Source organism: Dipodomys merriami, unplaced genomic scaffold (genome assembly GCF_024711535.1).
Source record: "Dipodomys merriami isolate MVZ:Mamm:240054 unplaced genomic scaffold, mDipMer1.0.p SCAF_14, whole genome shotgun sequence".
NCBI classification, from domain to species: Eukaryota; Metazoa; Chordata; class Mammalia; order Rodentia; family Heteromyidae; genus Dipodomys; species Dipodomys merriami.
This window is the reverse complement of record NW_027202715.1, coordinates 12,511,292-12,525,969: the sequence shown is the minus strand read 5'-3', so window position 1 is coordinate 12,525,969 and position 14,678 is coordinate 12,511,292. Positions and strand designations below refer to the sequence as shown.

At 39.2% G+C, this 14,678-nt stretch overlaps 1 protein-coding gene and 1 long non-coding RNA gene across 3 annotated transcripts in view; one reads left to right on the top strand and one right to left on the bottom strand.

Moving 5' to 3' along the window:
• Grid1 (glutamate ionotropic receptor delta type subunit 1) overlaps positions 1-14,678 on the top strand; it is a 762,765-nt gene that overhangs the window by 585,814 nt on the left and 162,273 nt on the right. The gene's annotated exons all lie outside the window — the stretch shown is intronic.
• Positions 1,122-14,123, bottom strand: LOC138825703 (uncharacterized). The gene is made up of 3 exons (XR_011371496.1): positions 13,980-14,123; positions 11,752-11,889; positions 1,122-1,207 (listed from the first exon to the last, which is right to left on the bottom strand). It is a non-coding gene; the product is annotated as an uncharacterized lncRNA (long non-coding RNA).

Below are 14,678 nucleotides of genomic sequence, written 5' to 3'. Positions count from 1 at the left end.
GTGTTGCTTGGAAGCTTTACAATAGTAACTGTATAGTGTTTGCACGGAAATGGATTCACCATGATGCTCTAGTGTGCATCCAGATAGGCCAGGCAGGCTAAGGTTGGAGCTGCACATGTTGGAGTGTTGACAGAATGCCTTGGACCATTTGGCTCAGAGGAGCTGCTGTGAGGCCATCTCCCATCCCTTCCTATGATCCTCAGGAGGTTGTCATAAGACCATCTTTCTGGGGTCGTACAAGGGGTTCTGATGTCTGTTCTCAGTATGTAGAGAAGTACAGGACAAAAATCCCTAACTGAAGTGAAAAACTGGCTTCTCAGTGATAAAGCACCATCTTTATCAGCCTCACGCAGGTGATGTATTTGACTTCTCCCTTCCTTTTTTTCCTTTTATAAATGGAAAACTGATCTAAAATTGGCTTATGTCTTTATAACCAATCATGTAGGCCCAGGGTCCAGCCTGGTGTGCTGTGTACTGGACAGTATCCACCGCCACTGCCAGGTGTCACAGAGGTCTATGCCTCTCCATTGCTTGTCAAGGAGGACCACTTGTTGTTGTTGTTGTTCTTTTCATTTCTATCTGCCACCCAACTTGTATCTTCATAAGGGGCAATAAGATGACTTTCTAAAAACTAAAATGAAATAAAGGCTATATACAAAATACAGATTCCTCTCTCTTTTAGTTCAGTGAGATCAGCCCAAAGGCATAGTGTTAGATGTTATAAACATTTATTTTGGATACTTTATTGAGAGTTGGAAGCAGCTCTGAGGACAGGCACAGGCCCCAAGGTCACACTCTAGATTATAGTGAAGTATGTAACCGAGGGCAGCCCTAGGGAAAAGCAGAGGTTTTAGGACACAAATGTGTTTCCACAATACCTTACATTTTTATTGGATTTAAATAAATTATTATGTGTTGTAGTTTGTGTTTACTTGGTAGGGGATTTATGGATAAGACAGGACTTTTTTGTGAGTGCCAGAACTGGGGCTTGAACTCATGGCCTGAGTAGTATCCCTCAACTTTTTCACTTAAAGGCTAGTGTTGTACCACATGAACTGGATGGAGTTCTACTTCTGTCTTTTTGTTGGCCAATTAGAGATAGGAGTCTCACTTACTTTTCTGCCTGGCTTTGAACCAGGATCTTCAGATCTCAGCCTCTTGAGTAGCCACCAGCACCACGTAAGATTAGATTTTTAGGAAAAGAACCCTAGAGAAATGAGAAAAATAGCTTAAAAGTTATGTGTCAAACATTTGCAGACTGAAGATAATATTAGAGAGTCAAGCATAGATAATAAGACTGTGGGCACTTCTCTCCAGCTTAGTCTAAGCTCTGTGTAGGTTTATATTATATTGTTTACCTCATGTTAAGAAATTTGTAAACGTACAAATATATTCTACTATGATAGGACATTGGTTAAAAAATTTCAAGTTATTAGTAGAACTATTTAGAACATCAGATTAAAAAATAAATAAAACAGCAAGTTAAATTTATAGTGGTCAATTATGGACCCTGCCTTAAGTTTATAGCAGCTTCTGAAATATTCACCAATGACTAAGTCTGGCAAGACATCAAACAACAGGGTGTTTCATTTGAATTTCCTCCATAAAAATTTCCATATAAATTTTTATTATATATATCTATTATAATAGATACAATATATTAGTATGTATAATTAGTATGTATATTAGTATATATGCATAAGGTATATTATTATGTATAACAGTTATGCTTAATATATGTATGCATAATTATATGTGTTATATATTATATATGTATAATATATTTTAGTATGTGCATATATATCATTCATAAATTAGCATTCATATATTGGTGTGAGGTTTGACATTCTTCCAGAGGGTCATGTCAAGACGTGCTGGGAATGGTATGAGGTCATCTTGAAGGTTTTCCCAGCTGTGAAGGGAGATAATCAGTCACATCTCAGCCCTTCCCCTACAAGTTGAGGTCAAGATTTCTGGAGTTTTTCCAGTTGGATTGTGAGTTCAATGCTGCTCCTGAGGTGTGTTTTCATCTAATTCAGAAAGAGCCTAAGGGCTAGGAGTATGTGTGCTTTGGACTTGCACTAATTACAGAGATTATAAAGATCTACTCCAGGGGGAACCTAACACTTACTAGTTTATTTCTTTCAAGCTTCATTACAGAAGGTGGATTCAAGAAAGGCCATTTGGGGAAGACTGATGTGGCTCTGTCCTAGCTGCTCAGAGTGGGGATGAAAAATGGGGGGAAGAAAAATTTGGTGATGATTCTTGCCACTTGTCACTAGCACCCTGGGTTACATAAAAACATGGTTTTAAAAGTATACTATATTTTATAAAAAGAAATTGAGCACTATAAGAAAGTTCTAACATGCATAGAATTCTAAGTAATAGTTTATTACATAATATAATCATCACAAAAATAAGAAAAGAAAGAAAACGACTAAAACAAAGAAAAGAAAGACAGAATTAACTTTTAGATCATTTAGATGATCTGTGTATCCAGCCACTCATCCAGCCAGCCAGCCATCAACACATCCCATACCACATATCATAGGTATGTGCATGTATTAAATATTTATGTGATTGTAATAAGAGTATCTATGTATGCATTGTGTGTGTGCTTATGTGCATGCATGCATGTTTGCCAGAACTGGGATTTGAGTTCTCCCTTAGCTTCCTTACTCAAGGCTGGAGCTTTACCACTTCAACTACTATACTTCTGGTTTTTGCTGGTTAATTGGAACTATGAGTGTCAAGGACTTTTCTTCCTCTACTGGCTTTGAACTTTGATCCTCAGATCTCAGCTTTCTGAGTAGCTAGGATTACAGTCAAATATGTATAATATATATATATATATACACACACACACACACATATATACACATATATATGTATATATAATGTGTATGTATATGTGTGTATACATTTACCCATATAGTCTTTTTTTGGAAGTGGAATCTGTGTTTCCTGAGGCTTGAACTCAGGGTTTGGGCACTTTCCCTGAGCTTTTCTGCTCAAGGCTAGTGTTCTACCACTTGAGCCATAGCCCTGCTTCTACTTCTAGATTTTGATGTTTTAAGTTGGAGATAAGAGTCTCATGAACTTTTTGCTCAGGCTGCCTTTGAACTGCAGTCATCAGATCTCAGCCTCTTGAGTAGCTAGGATTACAGGTATGAGCCACTTTTGCCCAGTTTAACCAAATAGTCATAATTCCACCTTGTTGACCTATATAGGCCCAAAAGCCACTATGTAAATTAAGCTCTATTACTTTTGGTCCTCTTTCACATAGCACAAACTAGCAGACTGAACAGGCGAGACCATGTGGTCTCCACTGTAGGGACTTCTCAGTGAGAGTGACAGTAGATCTGCTGTTCCCAATTTGCTGTAGCTGTTTGGCCTTATTTTGAAAGCTCTCTTCCTCATGTCACCTGTGTCTCCAGCACAAACCCTTCCAAATCTTTCCCCAGACCTGCCCCCAGGCACAGCTTCTTGGAGTCAGCCTGGCTCTCCCTTAATATCTGCTTACTTCACTTGCATGCGACTTGTCTCGTTTATAATATCCCTGCCAAGAGAAGGGGCGCCTGTAACCAGGGAAACCAGAAGCAGCACTTTGCAATTCAGAGCCAGCCAGACTTTCTGCTCCATTTCCTTGTATTCTTACACACTCTTGGTTCTTTTCTCTTTTAAAATTGCAAGAATGTCAACACCCAGAATCTTCATACATCTCATGGCCTGTTCTCCTTGGGCCTCCCTTCCGCCTACTAGCACAAATGATTCTATTTCTATCCATGAAACACCGCTCCAACAGTTCTCTCCTCATTATTACTACATAACGTTTAAGGTCATGGCATTTTTCTAGTGTTACTAGCGATTAACACTGATAATGATGAGATGATACTAAGGAAAATAATCACTACTGATAATCTTTCTTTGTGTACGTGCCTGTGCCAGTACTGAAGCTTGAATTCAGAGCCTCCCATCTTCCTGTGACTTTTTCACTTAAGTCTACTCCTCTAAAACTTGAGGCATACCTTCACTTCTGGCTGTTTTCTCACTAATTGGTGATAAGAGTCTCATGAACTTTTCTGCCCAGGCCAGCTTCCATCATGATCCTCAGATCTCAGCTTCCTGAGTAGCTAAGATTACAGATGTGAGCCATCAGTGCCTGGACTGATAGTTTCTGAGACAGTCTTGCTATGTATATCAGGTTGATCTCAAACTCGGGACCCTCTGCCTTAGCTTCCTAGGATGGAGTTTAGTGGTGATTTAATATGTTGCTTCATGTTATAAAAGGGAATAGATAATAGCAACGTAACAACTCTCAGAAAATTAGAATGTATGTAGTTTCCCTTGTTTTTTAGCTATTTTGTTAAGTTCGCTGATGATCTTTAGTTTGTTTATTTTTTTGATTTTATTAGGGTTTTGACTCAAGGCTTCATGCTTGTTAGAAGGTTCCTTACACTATCTGTCATGGCTATGGTCTTTTTTTTACTCTTATTGTTGTTGGTGTTGTTGTTATTATTATTATTATTTGCAATGCTGGGGCTTGAACTGAGGGACTGGGTGCTGTTTCTGAGGGTTTGTTGTTGTTGTTGCTCCAAGCCAACACTCTACCACTTGAGCCACAGCTCCATTTCTAGCTCTTTGGTGGTTTACTGGAGATTAGAGTCTCACATCTCTCAGACGTTTCTGTTTGGGCTGGCTTCAAACTGTTCCTTAGTTCTCAGCTTCCTGAGTAGCTAAGATTACAAGTCTAAATCACCTATAACAAGCTGTGTTCCTGGGGCTGAGAAGGTGGCTCAGTGGTAGAGTGCTTGCCTTGCATGCATGAGGCCCTCAGTTCGATTCCTCAGCACCACATAAGCAGAAAAAGCTGGAAGTGGGGCTGAGGCTCATGTGGTAGAGTGCTAGTCTACAGTTGAAGAGCTAAGGGACAGTGCCCAGGCTCAGAGTTCAGGCCCACGACCTACAAAAAAGAAAAAGAAAGAAAAGAAAGCTGTGTTCCTGTTATTTTTGAGAGAAGGTCTTGTTTTCTATGGATGGCAATCCTCCTATTCACATTTCCTGTCTTAATTGGAATGATGGGGTCATACCATTATACCCAGATTTTTTTTCTGTTGAGATGGGGGTCTCGTGATTTTTTGGTCTGGGTTAACTAAGAATCATAGTCCTTTCAATCTTGGCCTCTCAAGTAGCTAGGATTGAGGGCATGAACCTCCAGTGCCTGCCTTCTGATGCTCATTTGTGTGTGTGACTTTTGTATTTGTTATTGATATATACAAAGGTTTTACTGGGAAATTTTCCAAGAATTGAAATTACTGCTCAAGAGACACATTTATTATGCTCTTGATGTATACTGCTAACTTACCCTTCATAGAGAATCCATTCATCTTGTAAAATGGTTGTTTATCTATCATTATATATTCATGAGGCATTCCACTTTAAAGGTATTTTTTTTTACTATCACACAACTTATTTTTACTTTTTGGTCGTAAGGTTGAATGCAATTCTGTTCCTGCTAGGTAAATGAATAATCTCTTTTGTGGACATACTTGTTTGTGGGTTTTTTCCCTTCAGTGTTTCCACATGTTTTATATGCTATAAGATATTCTGCCTAAAATCCAGACCAGATGACCTATTTTTCTTCACTTTTACTTTTTTGTATTAGTATACATTAAGATCACAAGAGGATTTCCTGTGATTCCATACATGAATATAGTGTAGTTTGAGCAAGTTCATCCCTTCCTTGTATTTCAATTTCTTCTCTGTTTTCCATTCTTTGTTTTCAAATGGTGTTTGTGGGTTCATTATCGCAAGAACCAATCATGGCTTACGTTCAAATACTTAAAATCCTAACTACTCAGGAATCAGAAAAGTTCTATATTTCATTTCTTCTTCCTTTCTCCTTTCCTTTCCCTCCCCTCCCCTCCCCTCTTCTTCCCTTCCCTTCCCTTCCCTTTCTTTCCCTTCCCTATCCCTTCCTTTTCCCTTTTTTTCCCTTTCCCTTTCCCCTTTTTCTCTTTCTCTTTCCCTTTTTTCTATTTCTTCTTTTCTTTCTTTCCGTGGCTATATTGGGGCTTAAATTCAGAGCCTGGGGACTGTCCCTTGGTTTTTTGGCTCAAGGTTGGTACTCTACCACTTGAATCACAGCTCTACTTACTGGTTTTCACTGGTTAATTGGAGCTAAGAGTCTCATGAACTTCCCTGTTTTGGATGGTTTTGAACCATAATCCTCAGATCTCTGTTTCCTGAATTCAGCCTAGCTGAATCCTATACTTCTGAGTACAGAATTAATGTCTGAATTTGATTGCAGGAACTCTCCATATATTTCATATCAAGATTCTTCCTAGGCTGAGAAGGTGGCTCAGTGGTAGAGCACTTGCCTTGCATGCCTGAGGCCCTGGGTTCGATTCCTCAGCACCACATAAGCAAAAAGAAAAAAGCCGGAAGTGGCGCTGTGGCTCAAGTGGTAGAGCGCTAGCCTTGAGCTGAAGAGCTGAGGGACAGTGCCCAGGCCCAGAGTTCAGGCCCCACAACTGGACCCCCCCCAAAAAAAAGATTCTTCCTGATTCATATACTCCAATTACCTGCCTGGAAATATGTGTTCCTGCTAGTGATAAAGGGTGATACAGGTATCTTCCATTTTCTATGGCAATGATAATAATAATCACTAGCTTTTATTGAATGCCTGGCATTCAATAAAACAGTATTGGGTCTATAGCAGAAAATGTATTTAAAAATACTAACCTCAGGCAGTTTGTGCTCCAGTGGTGAGTAATAGGAAATAAGTGTATAAAAGCTTTAGCAATTTAATCTTATAACCTGGATAATTTCATGTAGTCACACATACTATTAAAAATGAAAGAAGATAGAGGGACTTTGTAGGGGACCCCCCCGCCAAGCCTGGATAGACGAGGAGTTCTCTTACAGAAAAGGAGAAGTGGCTGATGACAGAAGACAACTAATAGTAGACCTGGGGTGAAAATGTTTCTAGAGATGGTCCCATACAAAAAGTAGAGAGAGTTCTGGAATGTTTAGGTAACAGAAAGAAGTCAGCATGGCTGATTTCACTAACTGGGAGGCAGTGGTGTAAGGCTGTTAGCTAGACTGAGATCAGATCACATGTAGACTGCTGTAGGTCACATTTAATTACTCTGGTGTTATTTCAAATGGGTATCAGGAGATAATGTTCAATGGAGGAGTGATATGACATGATTTATATCTCTGAAACACCACTCTGCCTGCCATGCAGATATATTATAGTCAAGATAGGCTAGACTATGCTATTTTTGGAATCTTAGCACAGTAAAGGTTTATTTCTTGTTCACACAAAGTCTGAGATGGTTAAACGATTCTCTAGGGAGTATCTTTTCCATGTGATAACTCAGGGATCCAAGCAGCATTTCCCTTATGGCTCTACCTCATGGACACATGAACACCAGGTTTAAAGATAAGTGAAAGAAAAAAACAGATATTCCCATGTGCTCTGGGTGTAAAGTAGTAATCATTTTTGTTGACATGTTATTTATTAAGATTCAGGCATCTAGACCCAACCCCATTGATAGGAGCCTAAGAAAACCAAGGAAAGATACTGGTATTTGATTACCAGTAATTGCCTATAATGGCATGAGGCTAATAAGAAACCAGGATCCCAGTGACGAAGCAGTTTAGTGATCCAGATGACCTTGGTGACTTGGACTTGTGAGGCTACGCTCAGAAGCAGAACCAACCCAGCTTTCAGATGGCTTTTATGTGGATAAGAAATCAGATTGACTTCAAAGTTATTGGCTAAAGCAACTGGGTAGATGCTGCTGCACATAGTAGCCGAGAAGATTGGGAAAACAGAAGCAGAGTGTGAGATATGTCTAAGGAATTTGGGGATTGGAGGTTTTATTTAGGAAATTGGTGTCTTTAAGTAGCTATTAATTGTCATCTGGAGCCAAAAAGCCAGGATCAGAACAGTTGAGGCTGGAACCCAGGGAAGAAATCTGATCCAGTAAGGTGAATTTACAAGTAACTAGAGCATTGGAGGATTTTCAAACTCATAAGAACCTCCATTTTGAACTCAGAGTCTTGTGCTTGCTGGGTAAGCACGCTAACACTGAGCCATACCTTCAGCTTGATTTGCCAGACTTTTGGCTGCAATACATAGAACTCATACAGACAAGTGCTCTGTAATTAATGACTTTTGTGATCATTATGCTCCATCCTCCTTGCCTCCTCCTCCTCCTCCTTTTCCTCCTTCTTCTTGCAATATCAGAGTTTGAATTCATATTTTCCTGTGTGCTAGTCAGGTGCTTTGCCACTTGAGCCATGCCCTACCTTCTGCTTTATTCCATTCTATTTCATTCCTAACATCTCAGTTGAGAATGTCTTTACTGAGTGTTTGCTATGAGCCCAACAACTTTGGAGACTACCCAGGGGCTGGCCCTTACCTGCTAACCTTGAGGGACCTACAGCTCTGGGGCAGAGCTCCTCACCCTGGTGACAATGTTCCTTGTACATTGCCTTCAGGTCCATCAAAGGCACAGCCCTTTCCAGATGCTGCGAAGGAAAGTGTTGGTGCTCATCTGTTTCTACTGTGGTAGAACTTGATTTAGTCATGTTCATATCAACTTACATGTAGCAGATGAAAACAATGTTATTTGTATTTTCTGATTATGACATTTGATAAGGGAAATTAGAAATGGGAAAGCACTATTTTCCTCCTGCCTATGACTAGCTCATCTGTACTTCAAGCTTCTGCTATCTGCTAACATAAAAGGTGTCCTCAAAGTTTCTGTCTAATGTCACTCCCCACTCTATATGCTAATCATTTTCAAGGTAGGTTGTAACTCTCATTACCATCCTTACATCTATTTTGGCGATGAGCAATTCTTTGCCTGTGATTCTTGGGGACTGAGACTCACTTGCCTTCTGTGCGCCTCTAACATGTGTGGCTAGGAGGAAAGGAGAAGAAGAAGTCGACCAGAGGGGGTGTGTGAGTTTTCCAGGCCTAATAGGTGCCATGATGAAGCTCCCAGAACAGCAAAGGAAATGTAGGGAGAATGGGACCTCGTGAAATGCTGGTCTCTCAGCAGCTCTGAAGGTCAGATGAAATTCCATCAGCACAGAAATGAACAGCCTTTGTGATGCTTGATTATTATTATCATTATCATCATTATGATGTAGTTGAACAAAGAAGTTACAATTTCATGTCTGGATGTGAGTATAATGCTTCTTGCTTAAAATCAGCACTTCCTTCATTCTCTCATATTTTCCTCCTGTTGTTACCCTCAAGTTACACAGTTCATTGTGTGTGTGTGTATGTGTGTGTGTGTGTGTGTGTGTGTGTGTGTGTGTGTGTGTGTGTGTGTGTGTGTGTGTGTGTGTGTGTGTGCGCGTGTGCTGGACTTAGGCTTGAATTTAGGGACTGGGAAGATCTCAGATTCCTGAGTAGCTAGAAGGGCTGGAGATGTGGCTAAAGTGGTAGAGCACCTGCTTAACAAGCATAAGGCCCTGAGTTCAAACTACAGTACTATCAGAAACAAACTTTTCTTGTATACTTCAAAGCCATCGTCTGAGATCCTAACTTCTTTACTCCATGTGCACTTATTGCTATATAGCTAATTCTGAAGAGAAAAATCTAGATTATGATCAGATTCCCGAGTAGCTAGGATTACAGGCATGAGCTATCTACATCTGGAACACAGGTTTTTTTTGATTTTTTACATAATCTGCATACTTACAATGAGTACATTTGCTCACCTTTCTTTCCTCCATTCCTTTTCCCCATCCCTCAAAACATGTTTCCACTTCCTGATATTGGTTTTGCTAACCAGTACTTCAGTTGTTTAGAGGAGTTACACTTTGGGATTCCTCCACTAAGTAGACTCTCCTTTAGTCAGTTTGTGAGTCAATGTCTTGAACCCTGTATGTGTTATGATGCATAATGCTTCCACAAATGAGAAAAAAATATATGTTGTGCATCGTTTGTCTCTGAGTTTGGCTTATTTCACTTACATGATTTGTTCTAGGCCCATCTATTTCCCTGCAAATGACATAACCTTATTCTTTCTGGAGTAAAATTCCATTGTGTGTATATCCCATGTTTTCTTGATCCACTCATTCATTGTAGGGCATCTGAGCTGTTTCCATAACTTGGCTATTGTGAATAGTACAGTAATGAACATGAATGTGTGGGTATCCTGACACTGGGCAGTTGTACTTTCACTTCTTATGGTTTTTTTTTCTTGGCTACTTACTGTCCTCCTTTCTTTTCTTTTTTCCTCCATTGATAAATAAACGTTTGTGCAGAGTCTACAATGCCTAAAGGGAGCTTTTTTCTATGACGAAAGTCTAGTATACTTAGTTTCAAAAAGACTGAGTTTACAAGTTGCCTAGATTATTTAATAGAGACACAGAAAGTCAATTCAACTCTCTGACTTCCTTCCTTCCTTCCTTCCTTCCTTCCTTCCTTTCTTCCCTTCCTCCCATCCTCCTCCCCCTTTTTCTCTTTCTCTCTCTCATTCGTTCTTTCTTTCCTTGATGCTGTTGATGAAACTTAGCAGGACCTTTCTCATATAAGGCACACATTTTATCACTGATCTCTCTCTCTAGCCAAGCCTGTTTCTTTACTAGAAAGATTGAGAATAATAAAAATTTCTTTTCTACCTAAGTTGCAAAGTGTTGATGGAGCTCAGAGACATGTGTTGATGATAATCTTTTGTAAAGAGTTGTCCTCTACTCTATAGGAGGCATTATTTTAGATGGATAAAGTAGCTCATGCTTTTAAGATGAGTTCAATGGAAATGTATCAGACACTGTCATTGCTGGTGTATAACAAATGACTCCAGCATTCAATGTCTTAAAACAATATCTGCATTATATTATTATATTAATTGTATTTTTGTCATCTCATGGGTTTTTCATGATTAAGTGGGTGATATTTTCTCCTGTAGCATCAGCTGAGGTCATTTAGTTATTTTGGGAGGATACCTTCTGAAGGTGATTAGAAGATTGAAGTCATTTGGAACTGTCTGCCAGGGCACGCTGTGCATCCTCTTCTGCATGGTGTTTTTGTTTTTGTTTTGTTTTGTTTTTGCTTCTTTATCCCTTACTATATGTGTATGTATGTATATATATATATATATATATATATATATATATATATATATACATACATACATACATACATATATGATATATATGTTTGGCTTACCCCAGAACAATGGCCACTGGAGAACCAAGTAGATATTGTAAAGTCATGTTATTTTATTTCTGCCAAAGACTATGGATTACACGTAGAACCTGTTAAACCAAGCATCTGTGGCTCATTCCTACAATCCTCACTACTCGGGGGACTGAGATCTGAGGATCATTGTTAGAAACCAGTCCAGGCTGGAAAGTTTGCAAGACTCTTATTTTCAGTTACCCATCAGAAATCTGGGAATGGATATGTGTATGTCCTGAGTGGTAGAGCAGCCTTGAGTGAAGAAAAAAAAAGAAAGAAAGAGCATAAGGTCCTGAGTTCAAGCTCTAGTATTGGTTTGCACATGTGTGCATGCATGCACATACATGCACAACACGTAAGGAAGACTAGAGAAAAGCAGGGTTAGGCTTCCAACATGGAGAAGTGGCAAGGTCACGCTGCTGAGGAGCCTATGATATGTGTGATGTGATTGCTACCCGCTGCAGAGACAATTATCTAGAGTGTTTTCTCTGGCTGCTCAGTCTGCATCCCTCTCAAAATGAAAGACATTCTTGCTTTCTTACCAAAAACCTCCACATGACATTCATTTATGAGTTTGGCTCCAAACTTAGAGTCTTAACATCCAAATCAGGTTGTAGTACACATGAAGATATTGAGTCCAGATCCTTTGGATGCAGTATAGTTCCTCTTAATCTGAAGATCTGGGGATAAAGAGATTTTTGTTATACAACTCCCCAAAGCTCAATATACAAGGAAAATCAGTGAAGAAACCACAATAAGTACTTCCATCCATAAGGAGAGAGAGAAATAAGGAGGCACAGACTGGTCACTGGTCCATTTCAGGGCTGATCTGTAGCCAGGCTCATGTCATTAGTTGCTTGATCGGGTCTCATTGCTGCTTCCAGAAAATGATCCTGTCTTCTCACTCCTCCATCCTTTGAGATGTGGAATCTGCTTTTTAAAGTTATCCTTGCCTTCCCAGAAAAAATGTATACTCTATTTGAAGCTGAATAGCTTTCTTAGTACTTTCTGTTCATAGAAAGTCCAGGATTTGAAAAAACTCACTTTCATTTTATATTCCCTCTGACCCATTTAGTAGACCTGGATGAGCTTGTAACATTATAATTCCTGTACAAACTCTATGGGACTTTTATTAAGCTTATTGATTGCTTAGTACATTAGTTGATAACACACCTATTAATTTTATTGAGGCAGCCTCTGCTTTATAATTTAATCTCCCTAACAGACAGCTATAGGTTTTTAGAAGTTCAATAGAGAGGGTCAGTTGTATGCACCTTTAAAATTCTTATGCCTCTCTAAAAGGTCTACAAGATACCACCTTAAATATGTATGAGGCTTTAAGAAAGGGTTTTACTGTCAGACCCTTGATTTCCCAAGACTACATTTTTATGGGTAGTCTGAAGTATTTTATCTCTGAGAAACTGTTTTATTTTTGAAATTTTTACCAGGAAAGAATAACTGAGGATGAAGTACAAATTTTTAAATCTAATCTTGTATTATATATATTTTACCTAAATTCACTTTGAAAGCAGAATTCCTTCTTTAGTTTATCTTTGAACTATCTATTCATCTAAGCTTGCATTATAATACACAGCTAAGAAAACATAAATACTACTTAAAATTTTGCCTGGACTTCTCCTTCAACCCATCAGATTTTTAATTAGAGGATGTGTGTGTGTGTGTGTGTGTGTGTGTGTGTGTGTGTGTGTGTGTGTGTGTGTGTGTGTGTGTGTGTGTGTGTGTGTGTGTGTGTGTGTGTGTGTGTGTGTTATAGTCATAAGACTTGAACTCAGGTTCTGGACACTGTACCTGAGCTTTTTGCTCAAGACTAGTGCTTTACCACTTGAGACGCAGCTCTACTTCTGGCTTTTTGCTGGGTTAACTAGAGATAAGAATCTCATGAACTTTCCTGCCTGTACTAACTTTGAGTCACAATTTTCAGGTTTCAGCCTGCTAAGCAGCTAGGTTCGCAGATGAGCCATCCATACCCAGATGTTAGAGCTTTTAATTGTCCATATTATTGAAGATGTTAGCCTTTCTAAATTATCTATCACTACTTAACAAAAGCAACTTTTCTTATAGCTTGAAATATTTCCTTCTAAATTCTTCTATTTTCTTTTTCTCTTCTTTCTTTCTTTCTTTCTTTCTTTCTTTCTTTCTTTCTTTCTTTCTTTCTTTCTTTCTCTCTCTCTCTCTCTCTCTCTTTCTTTCTCTCTCTCTCTTTCTCTCTTTCTCTCTCTTTCTCTCTTTCTCTCTTTCTCTCTCTCTCTCTTTCTTTCTCTCTTTCTCTCTTTCTTTCTTTCTTTCTTTCTTTCTTTCTTTCTTTCTTTCTTTCTTTCTTTCTTTCTTTCTTTCTTTCTTTCTTTCTTTCTTTCTTTCTTTCTTTATTTCTCTTTTTTTTGTCAGTCATGAGGCTTGAACTCTTGGCCTGGGCACTGTCCCTCAGCTCTTCAGCTCAGGACTAGTGCTCTAACACTTGAGCCACAATGTCACTTCCCATTTTCTGAGTGGTTTATTGGAGATAAGAGTCTGTGCAGGCTGGCTTTGAACCTTGATTCTCAGATCTCAGCCTCCTGAGTAGCTAAGATTACAGGCATGAGCCACCGGCACCAGGCTCCTCCTAAATTCCTACAGTCAGTCTTTTTGACATTTACATCCACCTAAGGTCTTCTTAGTATCCTTCTAACTTGATTCTATATTCAGTCTTTAAGCCAATTTTATAATGCTGAAACAAGGACACAGAATGACCCATTGCATCAATGATACTCACAAGACATTATGTTGGAAACAAACTTTACAACTTCTTTGTTTGTTTATTGGTCGTGGATCTTGAACTCTGGCCTGGGTGCTGTCCCTCAGCTCTTCAGCTCAAGGCGAGCACACTCTACAGCTTGAGCCACAGCGCCACTTCCCAAACTACAACTTCTGAGGGGGACGAGGGGGGAGGCAGTGGGGGAGTTGGGGGAAGGAAGGAATAGTGGGAGAAAAACAAAGGAGAGAGTAACAATGTTAAAGAAGAAATGTACCTTACTCATGTAACTGTAACCCCTCTGAATAGCATCTTTACAATAAAATAAAATATTTTTTTCCTTACAGGAATACCCTATTTCCATGGGCCAAGTTCTAAGTCATTTAACCACATAACAAATGACCCCCAAGTTAGTATTGTGAATAACAATTTTTATTGTAGCTCATGGATTTGATTTATGAGAAATCTGGTTAAGATTCAGCTTGGTGAGTTTATTCATATTAACTGTGGTCACTCGGTGGGGCACACCTGGATGATGATCTGATCTTCAGGCTTGAGATAGTTCCATTCACATTTCTAGTGCTTTGGTTACAAGACTGACTGAACTCATCTGTTACTGTCCATCATGGACTAGGACATGGGGTCCTTCATTATGGTGGTCTCAGGATTGAAAGTTGAAAACATTAACTATTGTCATTATATCTGATTCTTCTAGCTAAG